The sequence below is a fragment of the Schistocerca gregaria genome, chromosome 1, assembly GCF_023897955.1.
Source record: "Schistocerca gregaria isolate iqSchGreg1 chromosome 1, iqSchGreg1.2, whole genome shotgun sequence".
In the NCBI taxonomy this organism is placed as follows: domain Eukaryota; kingdom Metazoa; phylum Arthropoda; class Insecta; order Orthoptera; family Acrididae; genus Schistocerca; species Schistocerca gregaria.
In genome coordinates, this window is record NC_064920.1 from 847144333 (window position 1) to 847162128 (window position 17796).

The 17796-nt window shown below is 44.2% G+C and overlaps 2 protein-coding genes and 1 pseudogene across 2 annotated transcripts in view; 1 reads left to right on the forward strand and 2 right to left on the reverse strand.

Annotated features, from left to right (window-relative positions):
• LOC126272636 (uncharacterized) overlaps window positions 1-17796 on the reverse strand; it is a 354968-nt gene that overhangs the window by 171545 nt on the left and 165627 nt on the right. The gene's annotated exons all lie outside the window — the stretch shown is intronic.
• LOC126272629 (myristoylated alanine-rich C-kinase substrate-like) overlaps window positions 1-17796 on the forward strand; it is a 141343-nt gene that overhangs the window by 34959 nt on the left and 88588 nt on the right. The window lies entirely within an intron of this gene.
• LOC126289575 (5S ribosomal RNA) lies at window positions 8948-9065 on the reverse strand (annotated as a pseudogene).

The window sequence follows — 17796 nt, forward strand, 5'->3', positions numbered from 1 at the left end:
GATAGGACAATTGCTTTTCGAATTATTCAGGGTAAGTGCGTAAGCCGCAATATCTCCTTTAATTTCGTAAACGTGCCAGGACGCTGAACCTAGGCTTGCGTAATTACCTTCTGTGTTTAATCTTCTTAATCAAGTATGGTTTTCTTAAGTACAGCGATGTACTTTTTGAACTGTTCTTGAAAAGACGAGTACAGTGATACAACGCTTGTTAATGTTTGTGTTAAACTTTTTCGCAAAAATGACCGAGAAACATGCTAAAACTGAAAAATAATAATGTCGTGCTGCTTAGTGGCCCTGTGCAAGTCTTTCAATCGGACACCATTTAAGCGACATGCGTCTCTCTAATCCATTCCAATTATGTAACCACAGAAATGTGACTTACTACAGTTCAACGTGGAATCCGAATCACGGGTCGCCACGCGGAGTGGCCGCGCGGTTTGAGGCGCCATGTCACGGATTGCGGGGCGCCTCCCGTCGGGGGTTCGATTCCTCCCTCGAGCATGGGTGTTGTGTTGTTCTTAGCATAAGATACTTTACTTTAAGTTAGATTAAGTAGTATGTAAGTCTAGGGAACGATGACCTCAGCAGTTTTGTCCCTTAGGAATTCACACACATTACAACTTCTTTTTTAATCACGTGTCATTCCTAGCGACTCCTCACAATGTTGAGAAGTGAAGGCTACATTAACAGCAGACTGAAAATTTCCGAAAGGGATTCGATGCAGGCGGTCCTGTACCATTACACCACCTGGCTAAACAACCGTAAAGACATTCTTCATTAAAGTCCATTGTCTTCCCGAATGTGACGAATAATTCGCGTCAAAACGACCCTACTTGAATTTCTTCAACATTTCGCTGCCCTGTCAGTAACTGTATAAATATTAATTTTAATTTTAATAATGAACAGCCTCAGTTGCACCGTTTACCTAGAATTTACCTAGGTTACAGTCGGGATAACCCAACCTTCTTCAGAATAACGGTATGTACTTTTGTTCATAGTGGACATCATCAAGCTAAAACTACAAATCCATAAATTATCGTCAAACTGTAAAACGTATCTGAAACTGCCTCGGCCCCAGTTCACGACCGCAATGCGGCAGCCACGAGTGCTGTACTGGAACAAACAGTACTGGAACAAGCAGTTCTATTATAAGATGTTCTATTGTAGATACCCTGATGGTGGCTGTGTAGCTAAAATAGGCGTTAGTTTCAGTGTAACTGGTTATACAGATTCGGATTTAATCTCTGCGACCGCCGGCTTGATTTTATGTCGATGTTTGTACGCACTGGACAGCAGAAGCAGCTGGTGAACGGCAAAGTAGTCGAACAAGCACACGAATGTATTCAACATGGAGTCAGGAAGTCAGAATTCTTACCCTCCGTCATGACAAAATCATGACTCCGGCATCCGTGAAATTTACTGGTCTGTTGGGTTAATGCTGTTTTGGCGTTCCCACCGTCTGGACTCGATTCCTAATTTGGCGACTATTTTTGCCGAGCATGAGCAGACCGGGCACTCTTCACCTCTGGTAACGCCAGAGGCTCCACATCCACATTAAACGTGATGTCCCTTCCCCACCGAATGGAAAACGGTCAAAATACATTGAGCGCATTCAGAAATGGAAGACTCGGCCAGTAAAAACCCTGTCACCAACAATCTTTCTTAGTAGAAATTTGATTGTACTTAGTGTCACAATAGTCATGTAATGTCGCTGGGTACTTAATTTTTATTTTATTTGATCTTGAGTTGTTGAAAATAGTTGTATTGAACTGGAATTTAAACTAAGAACTCACAGTTCGAGGGAACTAATTCCTTTTCGGGATAGTACGGTTTCATCATTTCGCTGTTTCCACAAGATTCTAAACTACTTAATGTCCCCGCGAAAGGCGCGTGTCTGGATTCGAATCCTAGCCCACAACAACAATTTTCATCATGTCTTTTCAAATTCTGGCATGTGGGCACCTAATCATAGATGATTTTTTATTTTTAGCGTCTCTATGTACATCGTCAACAGTAAAAGTAGGTGTCGGTTCAGATTGCCAGTCAGATACACATATTTCAGTTCTATCTCTTAAAGTTCAAACACTCCACTCCCACCTACTGATGAAAAATAGTCGACAGTTAAACTCTCTTCGTGTGTGGAATTCGACTCGCAGGCAACACAGAAATTTGAGTTTACAAGCGTCAACGACTGTCTTACCTCTAACAACATATTTCACTATATCTGTAAAATCGTTATATTAATGACGTCTGGATTCATTGCTAATCAGAGCAGTGTGCTCTAATGGTCACTTGTGGCAGCCATTTTTTATAGCCAAACGACTGTCCAGAAAGAGATTCTGTGACCTGCAAGAATGTTACTTATGTGGGATAAATGCAAGTCACACGGAATGCAATTCAGGTCGTTCGGACACTTTTGAGCATAATAGTACATGAAACTTCTACCAAGACATATTCATTCCATTCCGCAAAATACCAACGCGGCGCATGGATGGGCAACCACGGGACAGACTTTTTCGGACTGGCCAGAGTTGGTGAGTTCTCCCTCTCCAACGATATTTATCAATGCAGATGTGCGACAGAATAGAAAAAATAATTTCTGAAACGGATTGTACCCAGCAAGTGTGAAGCACTTGAAAAAAATATATGCCATCATATATCATGTAACACACGGCTATGAAGATCCTCAGAGTACGGACCGGTAATGAAAACAAAGCCACGCTGCACCACACAGTCAGACGTTCACAGTGCAGGGTTTCTCACGCAGTCGAAGGGGATTACCTTGGTTACTTGTCGTCCAGTACCTGTGACTCTATTTATTTATACCACTGTATAGATGAAAATAGATCTCATCGGACATCGGTATGTAGTTTCGCACCTGCAGGTCGGCTTCTAAAAGTTCCGAAAGTGCAAAGCGAAGGTAAGTTAGGTTAATTTATCTTTTTCGTTTAGCTCCTGTAGGGCCTGCAGTGATGGACGATGCGCCGCAGGACGCGATATGACATTGTTAGCGCCAAGGCATGTCTGGTAGCAGAAGGACGAGTGCTTGATACGCCTCCTCCAGTCGCTCCGAAGTCCTCTGCGCCGTTGCCCTGCACTTTTGTTCTTTGCGTAAGGTGCAGTAGACCTGAACTGTTGTACTCACCTTACAATCGTCCGATGATCCGGGACTTTATCATATCGATTCAACACGAAATACCGACGACAATGTCACTGAATTATGATGGGAGATTAATTATTTTTGAAATATGCCTCGATAGCAAATGCTCGATATTCTCAACTCCACAATGCCATAATGACAAACTGCATTTCTCCCTCATTGCATCGCGCGCGTATTTGTTTTATGAAGGCATAACAGCAACGCTGTACTACATAGCTAAAATCCTGTTATTCGGTCCGCTGAACCCTATGCCATCCAGTACTCGTAGGTGTGTAGAATGATGCTGATGGTGATGTTGATGATGAGGTCCCATACTCCGAGGAGCGTAGGAGACGATGCGGGAGACCCGCACCGCCGTACTCGGCAAGGTCCTAGCGAAGGTGGTTTCCCATTGCCTTCCTCCGACCGTAATGGGGATGAATGATGATGATGAAGACGACACAACAACACCCAGTCATCTCGAGGCAGGAAAAATACCTGACCCCGCCGGGAATCGAACCCGGGACCCCGTGCGCTCGAAGCGACAGTACAGAATAAACTAGCCATAAACTTAACACAGTACTACGAGGGTCGTTCAATAAGTAATGCAACACACTTTTTTATGAAATCAGGTTGACTTTATTCAGTGTTACAGTACACCATACTATTCCCCTCTCTTTTAGCTACTTTTTAACACAATCTCCACTTTACTGGTAGAGTCTGTATGCCAGCACTACTGATCGTCGGAGGAGGAGGCAATGTCTTGCTGCATCAATAACCCCCCTCCCATCATCCACGTACTGCTTCCCGCGGAATGCATACTTCATTGGGCAAAGCAGGTGGAAGTTAGAAGGTGCAAGATCGAAGCTATAGGATGGATGAGGAAGAACAGCCTAACAAAGTTTTGTGAGCTCCTGTAGAATGTGCAGACTTCGTTGCCATGACTTTACCGGCACAGGGTGTGCGGATTTGATATTTTTCTTCGGAAGAGACGTGGTGTGGCACCACGCCATGGATTGCCGTTTTGTTCCCCGTTCGAAGAAATCGCGTATGATGATGTTCGACAAAAAATTGACACGGTTTGCCTCATAATGCGTAAACAGTTCCGCACAGATGGTCCTTCGTTGCTCTTTACAGTCTTCCGTTAGGCTGCGATTAACCCAGAGGGCACACACCTTTGTGTACCGCAACTGGTGGGCGAGTGGGTCAGCACTACCATCAGAGATGTCCAGTTGTGCAGCGATGTGTTTGACTGTGATCCGTCGATCACCTCAAATGAGAGTGTCCGCACGTTCCAGGATTGCAGGCGTCACAACAGTCTGCAGGCAGCTTGCACGCGGGAGACTGGACTGGTCTGCGCGGTCTTATTGCGATGATGACAGACGCCTCGCCCAACGATTCACCGTGGTTTAGTTCACTGCCAGGTCTCCACAGACATTCTGCAAATGCCTATGAATATTTGCGATGCTCTGGTTTTCCACCAAAAGAAACTCAATGACGGCTGTCTTCTTAGAAGGCACCACTGTTACAGACGCCATTTTGGAGGCTACATACAGCGATGCAACCTTTCGGTACCACACGAATCTATAGGGGCTGAAGCGGGAATATCGCACGATGTTTCACAAGTTCCGAATTTTTCAAACGAAATTCGCCAAGAAAAAATGCATTATTTATTCAACGCCCCTCGTAGTATGACTGTCGCCTGAACAGCTACGATAGTATCGGGGGTCAATTTCTTGGAACGGTAAGACGAGACAAGACTCGAGAACGCTCCTCTTGAACTTGCTCATGGCCTTCTGGGCGGTATCAAGACAGATGCAACGCGGCCAAAAAGGGGAGGGAAGCTATCTGTCAGTGATGGCAGTCACGTAAGAGCTGATTGAAAACACCCCCGTAGCCGGAATGGAGACGGGTCGATCGAGTGGCGCGGCGCGGCGCGGCCAAACTGCGGCAGTTGGTGCCGGCGACGCGGGGGAGGCCGCTCGTAATCGCTTAAGCGACAGCGGGACCACAAAACTCTGCGGATATGGGCAACTTCCTCAGCTGACATTCTGAGCTGTTTACTGGCCTGCGGTCGGTACTAACATCAACCAAAAACAATATTCGGATGTTTTTGTTGTTGTCTACAGTTCGAAGTCTGGTATGATGCAGCTCTCCATGCTGCTCTATCCTGTGCAAGCCTCCTCATCTCCGGATAACTACTTAAAGTACATCAGCTCACTGTATTTATCTCTTGGTCTCCGTCTACAAATTTAACCCCCTCCCCTTCTTTTTCCCCCATACACTTCCCTACAGTACTAAACTCGTTATCCGTTGCTGTCTCAGGACGTGTCCTATCCACCGACCCCTTCTTATAGTCTGATGGTGCCACAGCTTTATGTTCTCCCCAATTCCAATCAGTACCTTCTCATGAGTTGCGTGAGCCATCTTTCAATCTCCAGCATTCTTCTATAGCACCACATTTCAATAGATTCTATTCTCTTAGTGTCGGAAGTGGTTGTCGTCCACGTTTAACTTCCGTACAAGGCTACACTCCAAACAAATGACTTCAGGAAAGACTTCCTAACACTTAAACCTATGTTCAACAATAACTAATTCATTTTCTTCAGAAACGCCTTTCTCGCTATTGCCTGTCTACATTTCATATCTTCTCTACTTGAGCCACCATCAGTTATTTTACTGCCCAAATGGCAAAACACATCACGTAGTTTTAGTGTCTCGTTTGGTAATCTAGTTCTCTCAGCGTCGCGTAATTTAATTCGCCTTCATCTTATTACCTGTTTTTGCTTTTATTGATTTTCATCTTATATCGTCCTTTCAAGGCACTGGGCATTCCGTTCAATGGCTCTTCTTAGTTGTTTGCTGCCTCTGATAGAATTACAATTTCATCGGCATCTCCCTGAACTTTAATTCCTTCCCCATGTTTTTCTTTGGTTTTTCCTTTACTGTTTGCGCAAACCACTGCTTTCTTCCCATGCTCACGGACTCTTTAACTGCCGTCTGGCTTCTGTGCGCAGTGTAAATAGTCTTTGCGTTCCCTGCTACCTTCTGATTTTTAAAGAGTGTATTTCAGTCAATATTGTCAGAAACTATCTCTAAGTCTACAAAAGTTATTATTTCCGCACTGTAACTACATTTAGTACATTTTCTGGTCATATGATTTTTTCCGTATTTTATCATGAAAAGGATGTTTGTTATTCAGTCTGGCTCACGATACCTTGAGAACTAATGGACTGATTATTTTTCCGCCTTAACCTATCTTCTAAGAGATGTCTTGGGCTCAGTAATGCCTTGCATATTCCTAAATTTCTCTGATCCAAACTGATCTTCTTCTGGCTTTTGCCAGTTTTTACATTCTTCTGAAAGGAATTCGTATTAGTATTTAGTATTTATTCGGATGCTCTCGGTAATAACGAGTAAATTTTTCGGAGGGAACTGACATACCGTTGTCTGGAAGCATTAGGTTTAGTAGCATTGAACAAGTAATACACTTTCTGTTCTCTTCCATATCAAATTCGAGTAAGTTACAGCCTCACGAAGGGAAGAAGAAAGACAGATGACAGTACAGAAAAAGTGCATGACTAATCGATCAAGGAGTACTTAGTCTCTGTCCGGACTCTTCTCGTCAACCCCAGATGTGGCCGAGCGGTTCTAGGCGCTTCAGTCTGGAATCGAGCGACCGCTACGGTCGCTGGTTCGAATCCTGTCTCGGGCATGGATCTGTGTCATGTCCTTTGGTTAGTTAGGTTTAAGTAGTTCTAAGTTCTAGGGGAGTGATGACCACAGATGTTAAGTCCCATAATGCTCAGAACCATTTGAACAACTCTTTTCGTCGCTCAGTCGAAGCTTATTTATGTTCGCTTCGAAAGACGTGAACCACCTGAATGAGTGTGCAGACATACGGTTTGGTTGCTTGGTCGATTAGGGGTAGGTGACCAAACAGCGAAGTCATCGGTTCCAGCGGATTAGGGAAAGATGGGGAAGGAAGTCGGCCGTGCCATTTCGAAGGAACCATCCCGGCATTTGCCTGAAGCGATTTAGGAAAATCACGGAAAACCTAAACCAGGATGGCAGTCATCCTCCCGAATGCGAGTCCAGTGTGCTAACCACTGCGGTACTTCGCTTGGTGAGACATATGGTGTAACGTATATCTGATTTTTTACAGGTGCGTGGCGGTAAAAATGTTTCAGTATGTACTTGGTGTAAATCGATTTACTGACTGTGAATGAATCCATGACATAATTTCACGTAATTTTTAACGAAAATAAGTTAGCTGAGGACTAGCTCTGTGCCTTTTCTCGCTTATAACGTGTTTGTCGGCCGTTTCAATCATTTACAGAAATCATTTTAAGTCCATCGACTATTTTCAGGATAAGGTTAAGTGGCAGTTGTCAATATTCAAAATTAGTATGTTAATGGGGATAACAGTTTTGCTATAGCGAGCGAAAATTAAAGCTGACGTAATGTAGGCACCATGGCGTGAAGCTGAGATACCCATTACACAAAAAGCAAACCGAGCTGGAAATTATAGCTTGATTGCAGTATGAAAAAAGCCGATGACAGTTCGAGTCCAATCAAGAACCAGGAATTAATGTCACCCAGCACTTTACGAAATTAAAGCAGCGTACCAATTCGCGAGAGTCAAGCCCGACTGTTTAGGTAGTTCAGGAGCAGTCCTGGTATGTAAACGCAGTAGAATCCATCCCTTTTAACGTTCTTTCTACTCAAGCAAATTGATTCATAACGCAATGAAATTACTGATACTGACGTAGATGTCTAATGTATTAGTTTGTGAATATATTGACTGAAGCTCGTGAGAAGAAGGATACGCGTGTCTGAAATGAACACTCACACGACAGATTAGGAACATGACAATAGATAATTGGCACTTCAGAGCAGGTATATAGATGACCTCTCTCAGAACACAGATCTTGACGTGACAGGATAATGGTAACTAGAGTAGCTTATAAAAGGCGATGAGATGCAAGTTTTTTTTTTAATCTTCTGAAGTTTGCTTTTTCCCTCATAACATGACTCCTCAGAACTTTCTGAGTTGTCAGGCGCTGTAGGAAAACAGATGTAGCCAAAACTACGTACTTTCTATCAAATAAGTGGCCCAACTAGGGTGGAATATTATTCCGAGATTGTAATCGGCAATGTTCCCTTACTCAAAATATGAACGTCCCTCCTATCTTATCCAGTTTACATTCGCTATCACAGTTAATAATATCAAATCTGCGAATTGGATTTGGACCGTCTCTCTCACCCCAAAACACTAAAAGTCATCATCACTCTGTATTTCCACGATCCACTTGCGCCCTTCCAAAGCGTGCGTATAAACTGTGACAGTATCTTGGAAAAAATTGTCAGTTGAATGGAGTGTTGTTTTCGGCAGTTACTTATTATGGACCTCCGTATTTTTCAGCATTAGTTACGGCGGAAAATAATTAATTGATTAGTTCTCAGAGCATCATGAGCCAGACTGAGTAACAAACAGCCTTTTCGTGATAAAAGACGGAAAAAAATGTTGTGTGACCAGAAAACTTCCAAAGCAGTGACAGACAAATTCAGCTGTGGGGCTGGGGTTCACAGGCGCTCTATTTCAGATTTGGTCTCTTGATTAGTACTGTTCCTAATACAAAAAAAGCACTCCGGCTTCAGGCCACGAGTGGCCTACCGGGACCGTTCGACCGCCGGGTCAGCACACCGCTCTCCCGGTCGTTATGATGGTAATCTTGACTGAAGCCGGTACTATTCGGTCGAATAGCTCCTCAATTGACGTCACGAGGCTGAGTGCACCCCGAAAAATGGCAACAGCGCATGGCCGCCAGGATGATCACCCATCCAAGTGCCGACCACGCCCGACCACGCTTAACTTCGGTGATCTCACGGGAACCGGTGCAACCACTGCGGCAAGGCCGTTGCCCGTTCCTAAGACAAGCAATAAGCAATTTCACGTACACTCTAAGACGAAAAACAGACGCGCCACGAAATAAATATCCGGATTGGACGGAAATCGGTAGATGTGATGTACATCTACAGACAAACAAATAACTACAATTTCAGAAACATAGGATGATTTACTCAAGGGAACGAGCTTGACAGATTGAGCAAGTCACAAGTATATTGTAGCTGCCGGTGGTCGTTTTGAACAAAACCTGAGACGATCGGTATGGTGAATCATCTAAAACTTATACCGCAGATATGGCAGAAATGGAAAATGCGACTGACGCGCGGTTTTCAGAATGGATTGGTTGTCAGGGGCTCGTATTTTTAGCCAATCAATAGATTGTAATAATGCTTAAAAAGTGTATTTTTTGAGCATACATACATGTTGTTAAATTAAACAATGGCTATTGGCGTTAACTGGCTAAAAGTAGGGTACGTTAGAATGTCAGTGGTGTTTGTTGCTGGATTATATTGCGAGTCCTTTACGAGGTATCGTATTTTGAAAAGTTTCCACACCGACACTTGCGCAGTACCTGTGGCAGCACATAATGAGGAACAACACAAGTGCATACACTAGTTACATGGATTTTGACCAGCAACGAGACAACTAGCCATCACAGGTTTTGTTCAAAATGACCACCGGTAGCGGCATTACACGCTTCCAGTTCGGTATGGAACGGTTGCTGCACAGTTCAGCAGAGATGCCCGAGCAGATTGCAGTAACATGCCGTTGCATATCATCGGCTGTAGTGGGTATGTCCTTACAGGCAGCGTCTTTCAGCTTTCATCAGGTCAACATCCAATGACCGCGATTGTGGTGCCAGATAAAAGCATAACAGTGACAAAGATACAGCAACTTTGTGACGAACACGTGGTGACAACAGAAATTTTGACTGCCTTAGGAAAATTTTACGTAACTAATCAATATTTTCAAATATCAGGAGATACAACCACACACAGACAACATACAAACAGCAGCAATTCTGGATCGACACTAAACACGCATGTTCGTACTGAACGCAAACGCGAAATCAACATTGTGGCACAGCAGAGTAATGGACGAAAGGGGACTCTGCCTTCAGGACACTATGCAAGAACTTGACTTATGTCATGAATAGGCCACTCAACCCACAAACTTTCCAAAATGTTGGAGGTGCTGCAACAAATACAGATATCATCATCGCAAACTCGAAAATCAGTAACCATATTACCAACTGGAAGGTTTGTGACGTAATTACAACAAATGACCGTAATCTCATTTATTTCGCAATTACAAGATAATGAGTAGACACTAACACTCATCCCGAGCGACTATACAATCTACGCGGAGCGAAATGTGAATTTTTAAGGGCAGAATTCAAGATACAACCACTGCAAGGAAGCGGATTTGATGTTGACGCCAAAGTGGACGAGTTGGTGTGAGCGCTGCAGCTGGCGCAAGACAAGGCGATCCCAACATAAGTTAGTAAGTCAAAAGGGTTTAAAATTCCCTAGAGCCCCGCCCTACAGTCCTTAAAACGTAGAGCTAGACAGGCGAGGAGGTGCTACCAAAGATCTTCAGGGGAAACAGAATGACAAAGAAGGCTGATTTTCTATCGAAGAGTCAAACAACAACATAAAGATCTACTGCACCAAACAAGAGTAGAAAGATGAGAGGCTTACATTAAGGACCAAATGGTAACAGATTTTTGGAATTTTCTAAACAAACTTGCAACTAACAATGTTCGATCACCACTGTATTTTCAACCAGGACAAATAGGACAATCGGGGGGTACTGAACGTGTACAAAGAAGGGCAATGAATATGGGCAGCGGTTTGTTTCAAAAATGGCTCTGAGCACTATGGGACTTAACATCTGTGGTCATCAGTCCACTAGAACTTAGAGTTACTTAAACCTAACTAACCTAAGGACATCACACACATCCATGCCCGAGGCAGGATTCAAACCTGCGACCGTAGCAGTCGCGCGGTTCCGGACTGCGCGCCTAGAACCGCTAGGTCACCACGGCCGGCCGCGGTTTGTTTGACCCATGGGAGAAACGCTAAAGAATCTTAACTGGTAGACGTTTGACTATAGACCCTATCTATCCCGAGAAGGACTACTTTAAAAATTTCGAGAAGACGGTTTAAGTGAGAAATCTAGGAACATCTACAGATCCTGCGTATTGATCCCGTAGGGACAGGGAAACTAGGATTAGTCTAATTGCTACGCGTACCGAGGCATTTAAGCAATATTTCTTGCGGCGCTCCATATTCAAATGGAACGGGAAGAGACCCTACTAAGCGGTACAGTCGGAAGTAATCTTTGCCATGGACTTCACAGTGATTTGCAACGTGTGTATGTAGAAGCAGAATACTGATGTACTGTTTCTTCCCAGTGTTATTCCTGTTATGCTGAGCTTCAGCTCGTGCATTGTCGTGACATCAGTTTTGCTAGGACGCTTCGTTGCTTTAAAGAAACAAACAGTAATTGTCAAAGCTCTGGTTCAAGAAACTGCTAACGGAAGACCTGGATGGAAGTAAAACTCATAGGAAATTGAGTTCTTTCAAAATAAGACACAGACAGTTTAGAAAGAAACCGTGCTTTAGTTGAAGCAATACTTACGAAATACACAGATTACATACCTGGAAAAATGGAAATGTAACATCTGGCGCTACAGTCTGGAGTCGGGCGACCGCTACGGCCGCAGGTTCGAATCCTGCCTCGGGCATGGATGTGTGTGATGTCCTTAGGTTAGTTAGGTTTCATTAGTTCTAAGTTCTAGGAGACTGATGACCTCAGAAATTAAGTGCCATAGTGCTGAGCGCCATTTGAAACATTTGAACCTCTACCGTTGGCAATACGTGGCCAAGTAGTGCCAAAGGCAACAGTGGAGTATTGTCTTCGGAGCCCTTGGCACCAGGCTGTTGAGACTGTAAAGTATCCCTCCGTCTACCGGCCAAACTTGGTGCCCTTTTTACTTCGAGGCAGCTTCCCCACTATTATTTGCAATATTACGGCTTACTGAATTAAATGAGCAGTCGCTGTCACATTTCATGACATTTGAAGATAACAAAACTAAAGATGAAATTTTAAATTTCACGTTCAAGAAATGTTGACACAAGGGAATCGTATAACCATACCATCCATCATTCGGCCATCGGACAGCAGCTCGTGGTCGTGCGGTAGCGTTCTCGCTTCCAGCGCCCGGGTTTCTGGGTTCGGTTCCCGGCGGGGTCAGGGATTTTCTCTGCCTCGTGATGACTGGGTGTTGTGTGATGTCCTTAGGTTAGTTAGGTTTAAGTAGTTCTAAGTTCTAGGGGACTGATGACCATAGATGTTAAGTCCCATAGTGCTCAGAGCCATTTTTTGACCATCGGACAGATTCCCATATGGACAGCAAAGTAATAAGCATCTCTGCCGCAGAGAAAGAACTGAAAGATTTGAAAGCAAATAAGTCGCCAAGTCCGGAAGGCGTCCCAATTCGGCTTTACATTGGCTCCTTACCTAGCCTGCATGTATCGTGAATCTGTCGCCCAACACTAAGTCCGAAGCGACTGGAACTGGGGACTTCAGTACATAAAAAGGGTAAAAGAACGGATCCGCAAAATTACAGATTAATGTCCCTAGCCGGTTTACTGCAGAATACTTGAACATATTCTCAACTCGAATATAATAAACTTTTTTGAGAATGAGAAACTTATGTCAACGAATCAGATGGTTTTAGATAGCATCGCTAGGGCCAAACTGAGCTTGCCCTTCCCTCACATGATATACTGCGAACTACGGATGAAGGGCAACAGGCAGATTCCATATTTCTGGGTTTTCGGAAAGCATTTGACACGTTGCCCCACTGCAGGCTGTTAACGAAGGTACAAGCATATGGTGGTGGTGGTTAGTGTTTAACGTCCCGTCGAGAACGAGGTCATTAGAGACGGAGCGCAAGCTCGGGTTAGGGAAGGATTGGGAAGGAAATCGGCCGTGCCCTTTCAAAGGAACCATCCCGGCATTTGCCTGAAACGATTTAGGGAAATCACGGAAAACCTAAATCAGGATGGCCGGAGACGGGATTGAACCGTCGTCCTCCCGACACGAGCATATGTAATAAGTTCATAGACACGTGAGTGGCTCGAAGACTCCTTAAGTAATAGAACCCAGTAGATTGTCCTCGACGGCGAATGTTCATCAGAGACAAGGGTACCATCAGGAGTGCCCTACGGAAGTGTGAAAAGACCGCTGTTGTTCTCTGTATACATAAATGATTTGGCGGACGGTGTGGGCAGCAATATGCGGTTGTTTGCTGATGATGCTGTGATGTAGGTAAGGTGTCGAAGTTTAAGTGCACGTAGGAAGATACAAGACGACTTAGACAAAATTTCTAGTTGTTGTGATGAATGGTAGCTGGCTCAAAATGTGGAAAAAATGTAAGTTAATGCTGACGAGTAGGAAGAACAAACTTGTAATATTCGGTTACAGTATCACCAGTGTCCTGCTTCACACAGTCAAGTGCTTTGAATATCTGGATGTAACGTTGCAAAGCGATATGAAATGGCACGAAGGTGTGAGAGCTATGGTAGGGGAGGCGAATGATCGACTTCGGTTTATTCGGAGACTTTTAGGAAAGAGTGGTTCACCTGTAAAGGAGACCGCGTATAGGACGCTGGTGCGACCTGTTATTGAGTACCTCTCGACTGCTTGGGATAATACCACTGCGGTTTTAAGGAAGACATCGAAGCAGTTCAGAGGCGGGCTGCTAGATTTGTTACCGGTAGGTTCGAACAGCACGTAAGTGTTATGGAGATGCTTCGGGAAAACAATCCCTGGAGGAAAGATGACGTTCTTTTCGAGAAACGCTCTTGAGATAATTTAAGGAACCGGTATTCAAGCTGACTGACGGTAATTCTACTGCCGCCAACATACATTACGCGTAAGACCACAAATATAAGATTCGAGAAATGAGGGCTCATACGGAGGCATATAAATAGTCGTTTTTCCCGCGTTGTGTTTGGTAGTGCAACAGGAAATGAAATGACTATTAGTGGTACAGGGTACCCTCCGCCACGCACCGTACGATGGCTTGCGGAATATCTTGTACATGTAGATATAGATGAAGATAGCAGAAGTGCTGGGAGAGTTTAGTGAGGTGACTAGCTGCTGAGGCAATTTACAGTTAGGGTCCAGTTGGCTGATGAATTCTGCGAGGCCTCTCCCGCCGGAGGTTCAAGTCTTCCCTCGGGCATGGGTGTGTAAGTTGTTCTTAGCATAAGTTAGTGGAAGTTAATTTAAGTAGTATGTAAGTCTAGGGACAGATGACCTGGTCCTTTAGGAATTCACATACATACTGATGAGTTTTAATATTGAAGCAACTTTTGACAGAGATCGAGCTACTGTTTTGCTCCAGTATTAGAAAACAAATGCTTCTGGTGGCGCTGGGAATGTGTTTCTGTGCTGTTGCAGTTAAATGGTCAAGGCCCAAAACCTTCGCTGTTTGTAAGTGCAATGTGCAGGAAACTCTTTGAGCCATGGACTTCGATTGAGGCGACAGTTGTTGGAGTGCAGGTGCACAGCGTCCATCGTCCAGAACAGAACAGACGCAGCCGCAAATTGAATAAAATGATCGCATGGCACAACACCCAGTCCTCGAGAGGATATAACATCCGACCAGATTGAGAATCGAACGTGGGGCCTTGCATGGCAATCAACATTGCTCACCACGCAGCTATGTAGCCACAGATGAAGGAGGGAATAGACATGAGAGGTGAACACCCAGTGTGCGGAGACGGAACGCCAGCTAATGTGGACCGGGACATGTTAGCAGATGGTCCGCTGTCTACCACCACGGCGATAGCTTCCTTCTAGATTAACGTTTCCTAAAATTCAGCCTAAAAGAAGCCACTGTACTCACAGGAAAAGTTAATCAGAGTAGCAGGATGGCGATATGAAATATAACTTCACCACCTGGCTACATGTCGCAGATGAAGGAAGGCCACTGTTTTCGCTTTTTCAGCAATATCTGAAGGAAAAGAGCTATTTAATGTACTGAAAACTGATGTTATATCTACGAAGGGAGTAATTTTTTCTGTGTTTATGATTGTGACTTATGGATTAAAAGATCCAAACAAGTCGCGGAAATAATTTAATTAGCTAATATTTTAAGGCAAAAAGTCACGTAATTCAGATTCGTTCTAGTCCCATATTTAAGTATCGAAAGTTTGCCTCGTTAACCAGGGATCTGAAATGTTACACAATGAAATCAACGCATTACAAACAATATTTGTTGAATGTCTTCTCCCCTGCCAAATCGTTAACCAGCGATCTGAAATGTTACACAACGAATACAACGCATTACAAACAATATTTTTGAATGTCCTCTCCCCTGAGATGAGATGTCTTACAACAATGTCGATGCCAAATGGCTCCGTCCCCAATAACTGCCGGAAGCTAGTAAGCGTTGACCAGATTTAGGTTACCTACTGGTCCCTCACATGCTATCACTGGTCCATACTATTGGCACATTTGCCTGATTCTCAACATTATGATGAAAACGTGCAGAGGGGCAATTTTATGTGTTTGGGCATGATTTGTTCAGGTAAGTTGGCTCTTCGATTTACTACATAGCTTCCTTCTAGATTAACATTTCCTAAAATTCAGCCTAAAAGAAGCCATTGTTTTTGTTTTTGGTCACATTCCTTGTACAGATTGATCGACAGTAATGCAAACACAATTTCATTAGCTAGTTTCGTTTGATAGCATGCTGCTCTGCACAGGATTCAACGAATTTCTTTGGGGAGTAAATCAGTAATCAGGCTCGTAACCTAACGGAGCCTGTTCGTCTCTTTTCGTTGTGACCAATTCACTATTAACCTTTTTCCCTGTAAGCTCAACTTTGTCCATTTCTTCACAGGATTCATAAAGAAATATAATAAGACTCCTCTCCTATCTATGCTATGATTCGTAACAAGATACACCAGAATCCCAATTTCGCGTTCCTCCTATAGGTCATAAGGGGTTTCTCACATCCGACTTGGTGAATACTGGGTTGGTTCCCATGTCATACTTCAGGCACATGATTCGCAAGCATTTCGATAAACGGTCTCATTCTTCTACATGGATAACACTAGACATAAGCAGCTGGTGTACAGAATTTCCGCTCCAAGGGGCAGGAGGGGGGGGGGGGAGGAGGAGGAGGAGGAGGGGATGGAGAAAGTGCCGGAAGGGTTGGGGACAGGAAGAGCATGCGTTCACCCTCTGCTACTAACACTGATAAATCCAGATGAACATGGGGACTCCGTGATGGCACAGGATAATGACAGGAGAAAGAAGAAAAGATCTGATCAGTTTTGTACTTCCAAGACACAGAGGAGGAGCTTCCTCGGGCATGGGTGTGTGTGTTTGTCCTTAGGATACTTTAGGTTAAGTAGTGTGTAAACTTAGGGACTGATGGCCTTACCAGTTAGGTCCCATAAGATTTCACACACATTTGAACATTTTGAAAACAGATGAGGTTCATTTGCAACACGGCGCGCAGGCTGATAAGAGTTTCTGGTTCGAATATCCAAGCCACAGAATTCTGAGAGCTATGCTTACTTAAATACGGGGTGGCACAAGAATTTTCAGCCAGCAATGCAGATATAGGTTACCCGTGGTTTCCTAAAATAATTTTAAGTAAATGGGGGGATGATTGTTTTGAAAAGAAAACAGCGAAAAACGTTCTCCGATATAACCTGGGTGTCCATCGTAGATGATCTCGACGTCGATAGCTCGCTAAACTCTAATTTTTCTTCCATTCATTAATTTTTGGAAAAAAGTTTAGTGCGATGATGCGTCTCATAACATGTACTTAAATAAAATGGCTGTTCTAGGAACATCACAGGCAAATCTTTGATCCAGTATTTTTGACTGTGTATAGTTAAATTTTGTCGCTGAGTGTGTCGCACGCTAGCCGTTAGACAGATGTTTACTGACTTAAGGTTTCTACTGTTTTGCATGTTCTTCACTCTAAAAATTTGTGACGATGTCTCAGCAAATTTCATTCATGATATAGGATATGTTCCGCCTCGGTAGCTGAAGGAAGGAAAGTTGGGTTTAATGTCCCGTCGACATCGAGGTCATTAGAGACGGAGCACAAGCTCAGATTGTGTCAAGGATGGGGAAGGAAATTGGTCGTGCCCTTTCAAGGGAAACATCCCGGCATTTGCCTGCGGTGATTTAGGGAAGTCACAGAGAACCTAAGTCTGGATGGCTGGATGCGGGTTTGAACCGCCATCTTCCCTAATGCGAGTCCAGTGTGCTAACCACGGCGACACCTCGCTCGGTCTCCGTAGCTGAGTGGTCACTGCGGCTGACTGCCATGCGCAGGACTCGTGTTGCATTGCCAGTACTGACAGGCGTTTTCTGTGGTGGAAGGCCGGGCATGGGGTGCATGCAGCGTCGTGAGGCCGATTGAGGAGCTAAGCGACAGATTAGTAGCGGTTCCATGGTCAAGAAACCCGACAACGGCCGGGAGAGCGGTATGCTGACCCCATGTCCCTCCATACCGCATCCAGTAATACCTACGGCTGAGGATGACATAGCGTTCGCTCGGGCCCGATTGGTTCGCCTTGGGCCAGAATGGGAACTTTCTTTTTAATAGACTCCCATAACGGTTTCACTCATTTTCAAAAAAGCTTAGCCAGAGAATCATAAACAATCCTCTACATATTTAAGAGACATCATTATCAACCTCACG